Genomic DNA, 8,089 nt, shown 5'->3' with positions numbered 1-8,089 from the left:
CCCCCCCCCCCCCCCCCCCCATGACCCTATAGGCTACGCGTTTGATGATGGATGGATGGATGGATGAAAATCAACTCCTTCACGTTTCATTTTACTGTTGAAATCCAGAATATCTGCAGCTCAAAATAGAAACAAAGTATTTTGGCAGACAACACTGACATCGCATCATCCTACTGGACTGAACTATGACCCCAACAGTTGCACTGTGAGAGCCATATCAATAAATCCTTAAGAAATGAAATGGTTTATTTCCTATTTTATAAGCCAAGAATTTTTTCTTGTCTTAGGTTTTTCTACAGACAAATGTAAAACTGCCTGCCTCAGACGATGCATACAATTCAATCCTATAAGCTTTATTGGCGTGAATGTTTAGGTTTAACAATGTTGCCAATGCAGAAAGTCACATATAAACAATAAAAACATAAAGGCTATATATAAAGTAATTAATAAACAATGGAAGGAAATTTAAAAAAACTTGACTTGCAGTACCATTTTCTCCTGCCAGTATCCTTACAGTAAATGATGACTTATAGAAACTGTAAAGACACATCTTTTATCTAAATCTAATATATATAAACAGAATATCTTATATACTGCAATGTGCCTTTTCTGGCTTCCACCTCAGACACTATTATTTCTTCAGTTGTGAAAGTTTGCTTTTGCTTTTTTGCTGTAGGGGTCATGTGTCGCTCTTTTGGAGTGAGCAGCCTTGTTTTTAGTTACTCTGCTCATGTATATCACCTGCTTCTCTTTATAAAAAAGCTCTGAAAGCTCCCCCAGATGAGGACTAAATACAGTTCCAGGGATGTAGTTTTAGGCCCCCAAAAAGTTTCTGCTCCAGGATTAGTACTTTCCGTTGACCCAGGATCTTCAGTTCAGATGCTGTGGAAACAGAAACATTAACATGCAGAGACAGAGACTTTATTACAACTCTAGTTCCTCAGTTCTTGGGACTAAGGAACAAACTGTAAAAAAAAAAAAAAAGGGCCTTTGTTGATTTGTTACGATGTAGTGAGTTTTCAATATCAGTCTTCAAAGGAGAGACAGACCCTGAATTATAATGCAGCTCATAAAGATAATGGTAGTTTTTATTAGACGTAAGTTTGTCTACTTATTCCACTAAACTAAACAATGTGTCAGCACCTTTCTCACCTCACACGTTATGGCCCACCCTTCCACCTCAGGTCAAGTCTTCCAGTCAGTTTGCCATCATCTCAGTTTTCATCTCACACTCCTGCTGAAACACCAGAAAGCTGCTGTTTCCTCCGTTACACAGCCAGCCATCTCCATCCTGTGATTTGGATTGATTGAGGCTTTATCAGGGCTGCACTTAGGACTGGACTCTCATCTGTCTGATGAAGCCACCCTGCACTCTAGCAGCTAATAAGTCAAACAGGAGCAAGGGAGTAGCTGGCTCTGAGTACATATTTTAAATGGGCCCCTGCTAATAGACTTCAGGGGAAAGAACCATTTGTTCCTTCAGAGAGAAAGACAGAAACCAACCGCTGCTGCCAGTTGAGGATTTAAGAACGAGCTGTGACGCTGCCAGTAAGAACATCATAAGAGCAAAACAAGGAGGCCTGCTGCTGTGAATACAGTCCAAAACCCTCTATATCAAAGTGAAAGCAGCTTTGTTTGCTTGTAAGTGGTGCAACATGTGTGTAATATAAAATGTTAACCCCAAGTGTTTCAATCTTTACACTTTGATTACACATTAATTGATGTAGCTGCACCAGGTTTTACTTTTTCTCAAAAGATGTCAGTGTTGCTTTGAGTTTTTAGCGAACTTACTCTGTCTGACGAGTGCAACGCTGCCCAGAGAGTAGCCTAATAAGTTTTGTTCTCAGTAAGACGCCAACAGATCTGGCAGCAACTGGACAAGAGACCGAATGGACCAAATGGAGTCCAGTAAAGGGCATTAGCACACATTTGACAATGCATCATGTTTGTTTGAAGCTCTGACTCTGACAATACTGTGACTTTGCAGTGATCTCTAACAAGCAATATTCAAGTCAGGATTTTGCTGCCTGATGAAAGATACCACATGCATTGCTCATGTTATCATCCTTTCTCATGTTTTCGCAAGTCCTGTCCAATCCAAATTCTGCACACACCTTAAAGGCAAGATGGACCACCAACAGACCTAATGCCTGGTTCAGGTCAGGTCACATTCTTCATCTGCCAAAGTTATCTAAATCCAACAACCTGGCAAAATAAAACCAGGAGAGGGTTTGCTACAAAGGATTTTGAAGCCACCACTGTTTTCATTTGGATAGATATCCACAGAAAAAGAACTGTTTCCGGTTCTTCCGTTAATCTGCTTTAGATTTGTCCTGATTAGACCGTCTGATCTGGAAATGTCAGATTTGTCATTGTTTGTCTTAATTTCGAGCAAAATCAGCAGATCTGATGTTTTCCTGATCACTCACTTCCCGCCAGTATCTGAAACCACAAAAATGATGCAGTGGGGAAACTAATGAGTGACATGAGTGGCTCTGACATGAGGACTTCACCGGACTGATGGGAGGAGGCCTGAGTCATCCGGGAGACAAACACGCATTTACAAACGCACTCCGATACACGAAAGCACACTCTGTACAGGCTGGCAGCTGCACGGTAACATACGCCAGCTCTGGCTTTGTTGTTCTCTTCTGTCTTTTTCACGCTCTCTCTCTCAAATTTGGACACGTACAGGCATAAATCAAAACATTATCGCTGACTGATGACTCAACTTGAGCGGAATTAGATTTATATTCACACACACACATTCTCTGCTTCCAGGAAAAGCAGAGCAGTGTTTGAATGGCCTCCAGCGGACTGCACATCATAAACACGAATGATGAGCAGGCCAACGGACGCTGGAGCCGGGGAGAGGCAGGCATGCAGAGGACGACGTGTCCGCTGGGACTGGAGCTTTTGTTCATTTATTACATTTTAAATCTGTATAATGTTAATTCTTACTCATTTTACATGCATGACTTGCCATAAACATTTTAAAATCAAAAATAAAATGTTTCCAAGGTCATAGTGAACTTTTAATCTTAACTTTTAACATTCATCATTAAACAGTCATTAAAGCGCAGCGTCGTTCTCCTGAGGAGATCATTCAACGACTGAAAGCTCTAGAGCAGGTATAAAATAAAAATCATGTGGTGAGATTGAGTGACATGAGGTTTTGTCAACTACTGCAAAGACAACATCTGTTTTTACAAACACCTCTGGCTCATTTATTCCAATTCCAAAGTTCAGTTCCAAGCAGTACAAAAAAACTCTGGAAACTTCTAATTCGCTCAGTTAAAGTAAAATGGTAGTACCCGGCCTTTCTGTGTGGAGTTTGCATGTTCTCCCCGTGTCTGCGTGGGTTCTCTCCGGGTCGTCCGGCTTCTTCCCACCATCCAGAGACATGCAGGCCAGGTTAATTGGTGACTCTGAAGTTGTGCTTAGGTGTGAATGTGAGTGTGAATGGGTCTTTGTATATGTGTGGCCCTGCGATGGACTGAAGACGTGTCCAGGGTGTACCCCGCCTTTCGCCCGATGTCAGCTGGGATTGGCTCCAGCCAACAATGGATGGATGGGCGTCTACACTTTGAGACAACTTCTTGTTAGTGTTTCATGTGGATTTCATCTGAAAATACAATAATTTCAAGAAATAAACTATATTGTAAATATTGCTAAATAGCTGCACAAAATAACATAATTTATAATATTTGTTTCATTACTCAGCTCCTTGTGGGTCACGAATATAAACTTATAACAAAATGCAGACTGCTTTATTGTTCACAAATGCACATAATTTGATTAATCAGAGTGGAACAGTTTTTGTTTCATGCAGCAAAACTTTCTCTAAGAAACGTTCTTTGCTGTTACACCACAGTATCATTTGACAGGAACAGCCAGTGTGTGAGAAGAATCACATCATCATATATTATGTAACGGAGCTAAATGATGTTTAATCAAACATTAGACCACGTACAGTCTTGGCAAGGCCTGTGTCTGTTAAATTAATCCTTATGTTGTTCTGGGAATCCCTTCAAGGGCCTGCAGAAACTACTTCAAGGATCCTTGAAGACTTCTTGAACTCACTTCAAAAGCCTTAAAAGCCCATCAAGGGCCAGTGGAACATCTTCAATCACCACTGGAACCAGTTTGGAGTCAATGGTCCTTCCAGACCCCCTAGAACGCAATCAGAAACTCCTGGAATCCCTGAAGCACTATCACTGATCAATTAAATGCCCACAAGAAGCCATTCAGGGCCAGTGAAACAACTTTAAGTACCTCCTGAACTACTTTAGAGGCCAATAGCACCTTTTATACAGTAATCCTCTTAAAGCCCTTCAATGATCAACAAAACTCTTAAAATAATCCCTCGGACTCCCTCAAAGGCACTGGAACCCCTTCACTGACCACTGGAGCCTGTAAAAAGTAAATTCAAGGAACCCTTCAAAGATCACTGATTCGCCTTCAAAAAGAATAAAGAGTTCTTCAAGATTCATTGAAGTGCCTTAAGGACCAGTAGAGTCCCTTTAACCACCAGCCCCTGTAAGGATCCATAGAATTCCTCCCAGGATGCCTGAAACGCCTTGAAGGATCCCTTGAACTCCTTCAAAAACCCTGGAATCCCTTGAAAGAGCAAGAGAACCTCGTAAAAGATCACTAAAATTTCATCACAGACCCTTAAAGCCCTGTAAGGTAACATTGGTACCCCTTCAAGGACTGATGGACCTCTTCATGACCACTGGCTCACCTTCAAGTCCCACTGGAACACTGTCAATGGGTCCTAGGAAGATCTCCAGAGACCTGTATAATCCTTTCAATGACCACTGGAAACTCTCAAAGGATCACTGGAACCCCTTCAAGGACCATGTGAATCTTTCAAAGACCTCCATCCATTTAAAGAACTTTGGAAGGACCTTTAGGAACTCTATGAACATACACACGCCCTCCTCTTTATTCAGTCGATGAGTCTTGAGCTCATCAATGCAGCTCACTCTCCCTTAGACCCTCTCGTGTACGTCTCTATGGTGATGAGGGTGGCGACGGCAACACATACAAACAGAGAGACAGAAAGATGGATGAAAATCCCCTCTGCATCACGTCTTCTCTCAGACTGATGGGCTGCAGCAGGAGCAGCTGAGTGGCCCTGAGGGTCCAGAGTGATCAAAGAGGCCAAGCTGCTCCTTACGTCAAGCCATACCGAAGTTTTTGACTTTTGAGTCTTTGAGCTAAGCTAAGCTAACTGGCTGCTGGCTGAGTGTGGTATTAATCTTCTCATCGAACTCTTTACCAAAAAGCAAATAAGCCCATTTCCCTAAATGTGAAACTATTTGTTTAATCCACTTCATTCCCTGTAGGACAAAAGGACACAATTAGTTCCCTCATCATCCGCAATCCTTGGTAACATGTTAAGCCACCCCTCAAGTTAAATTAATCTTAATACCTTCTCCATCACAGTTCTGCTTCGGGCCATATTGCCTGGAGGACTCCATGTCAGAGCATCCTTTGGGATGGGATCTGTGTCCATTTGATGTCCACAGTGTCCACACAGAAAATACAAACAGTTAAAGTAGTGTTGGTACAGAATCAAATAATGGTACTGATAATTATAGTAATATTAATGATAATAATAGAACTAGTAATAATTATAGTAGTGGATGTTGTGTAGGTGAGCAGGTGACTCGCAGCCACAGATCCAGACTCCAGAGCGAGAAACACCTGCAGGAAGTGATAGGAGGAGAGGGACATGAAAGCACAAGACTACGGGAAAGGGAAGAAGTCTAGTTAGTAACATGCATTAATGGGATGAGGTTGCATACAGATGGAGAGAATGAGGAGGAGAGAGGAGCTCAGTGCATCATGGGAAGTCCCCCGGCAGTCTAGGCCTATAGCAGCATAACTAAGGGATGGTTCAGGACTCACCTGAGCCAGCCCTAACTATACGCTTTATCAAAGAGGAAAGTCTTAAGCCTACTCTTAAATGTGGAGATGGTGTCTGCCTCCTGAACCCAAACTGGAACCTGGTTCCACAGGAGAGGAGCTTGATAGCTGAACGCTCTGGCTCCTAGTCTACTTCTGGAGACTCTAGGTACCACAAGTAACCCTGCATTCTGGGAGCGCAGTGCTCTGGTGGGGTAGTAAGTGTCAGGATCGCTGGGTGCGCAAAGCAGGGGAGAGCCCAAACGCATGACACTGAGAGCTGAGATTGAGTTCCAGGTTTTATTTATCCCAAGCACGACAACAGGCATGAACAGAACTCACGAGTACAGGAACTGGTACATCCAAAAGGTAGCAGGTAACAACACAACATCCGACAGGACTGACATGAGACATCCAACAGGACAGGGAATGAACAGAAACACCTGACATTTATACACAGTGATTAATGAGCAGGGCGGGAGCAACACAGGTGACTGGGATCAGGGTTAACGAGGCAGAGAGACAGAAGGGAAAACAGACTAGCAGGCAGGCAGATTACTGTGGGGGGAAAAGACAAAACACAAGTTACTCAACACTAAACATCAGAGTAATATAAACAAGCGGACAGATCACAACAAGGAACACAGACAGAAGCTAAGACTTGAACAGAACTCAGGACAGACATGGGCAAAACACAGAAGTACACAGACCAGGAGTAAACACTTAAGACATGAACTAAGGCACAGGACTAGGAACAAAGACATGGAACAAAAACCCAGACTCCGCAACAAGACACACAGACTGAAACCCAGACACGCTCAGGACAGGATCGTGACAGTAAGGTACTATGAGCTCTTTAAGATAAGATGGTACCTGACCTTTTACATCCTGAAGGCACATGTGGAGTTAACTGATTAGTTTCATCTGTCTTGATTGATAGATATAATCGAGTATCATCGGCATAAAAATTAAGGTTTATGGAGTTTTTCCTGATAATATTGTCTAAACTAAGCAAATATAAGGTTAATAGGATTGGTCCAAGCACAGATCCTTGTGGAGCTCCATGACTAACTTTGGTGTGCATGGAGGATTAATCGTTAACATGTACAGACATTAAGGCTTGGGTGCATAACACACACAAGCATGAAACACATTCATAAAGACTGAGAACACAAACTGTTTGAAGTTGATTTTGTTGGTATGAACAATAGCTTTTACTTTCACTCTGACTCTCTCATCCTTTGTCATTCAGATGTATGTCACCACAATCCATGTATGGTTCGTTCTTTCATTATTTTGTTTCAAAACCAAATTGGAAAAAACAAAAAACCACTTGGTTTATTGGTTTTTAAACCTGTTTTAAAACCAAAACAGAAAAATGGACATCTGTTTTGGTTTTTCTGTTTTAAACCCATAACTGAAAACAAAGGAGCTGTGTTTTGTTTTGTCTTTCACCGTTGTTGTATCCCTACTGACGGGGCACAACTTACTTGTGCGCCTGTTGTTTGCAACAACTGTGGTCTGCGTCAGGCTATACAGTCTATGGTCGGGCTTCATCCAACCACAGAGAATGATCACCGTCCTCTTCTCCCTCGCCCTGCGGCCTACACCCCAGCGCCCTGCTCCCTAGCCGGTAGACCTAATATGCGTTGTGTTGCCAGTGGAACCGGCGCACTGGACAGTCAGTGTTCGTTCCCCCTGGCTGGATGAAGTTCGATGCTCCTGTTTTACGCATTGCCTAATCCATGCGCCAACTGCAGCTGGAGGCTCTCCACAGCGCCGCAAAACTTTCTAAATTCTTACATCTCACGAAGAAAATTAAGGTCAGGTGGAAACAGTGTAGAGAGGCTGAACAAAAATTACCCGAACCTTTTAATCCGTGTATGATTCGTTAATATACATCTTGCCGAATTAACTAATAACAGTTCATATTTGCTGTGTACCATTGGATGTACTCATAACGATCACTGAATTAATTTGATACTGAAAAAAATCTTAAAAAATGGAGGATTCTTAGGCAAATTCTGAGGCGTTTCTGTTCTGTCCCAGTTGCTAGTGAGTCACAAACGGTGAGCCTCCTGTTTTTCTAAATAAAAACCCACCTATGTTGATGTTGAAGCTCATCTTAATCACGTTTAATCAGGCACCACCCTCGCCCAAGTGTATCTGCTGCAGG

At 42.5% G+C, this 8,089-nt stretch overlaps 1 long non-coding RNA gene across 1 annotated transcript; it reads right to left on the bottom strand.

The window, feature by feature from the left end:
- Window positions 1–2,933: 2,933 nt before the first annotated feature.
- On the bottom strand, window positions 2,934–5,712 carry LOC123983103. Its single transcript, XR_006828129.1, has 3 exons — window positions 5,438–5,712; window positions 4,745–5,345; window positions 2,934–3,625 (listed from the first exon to the last, which is right to left on the bottom strand). It is a non-coding gene; the product is annotated as an uncharacterized LOC123983103 (long non-coding RNA).
- Window positions 5,713–8,089: the final 2,377 nt, after the last annotated feature.

This window comes from Micropterus dolomieu, linkage group LG14, assembly GCF_021292245.1.
Source record: "Micropterus dolomieu isolate WLL.071019.BEF.003 ecotype Adirondacks linkage group LG14, ASM2129224v1, whole genome shotgun sequence".
Lineage (NCBI taxonomy): Eukaryota > Metazoa > Chordata > Actinopteri > Centrarchiformes > Centrarchidae > Micropterus > Micropterus dolomieu.
Note: the sequence above shows the minus strand (reverse complement) of the source record. Positions and strands in the feature narration are given on the sequence as shown.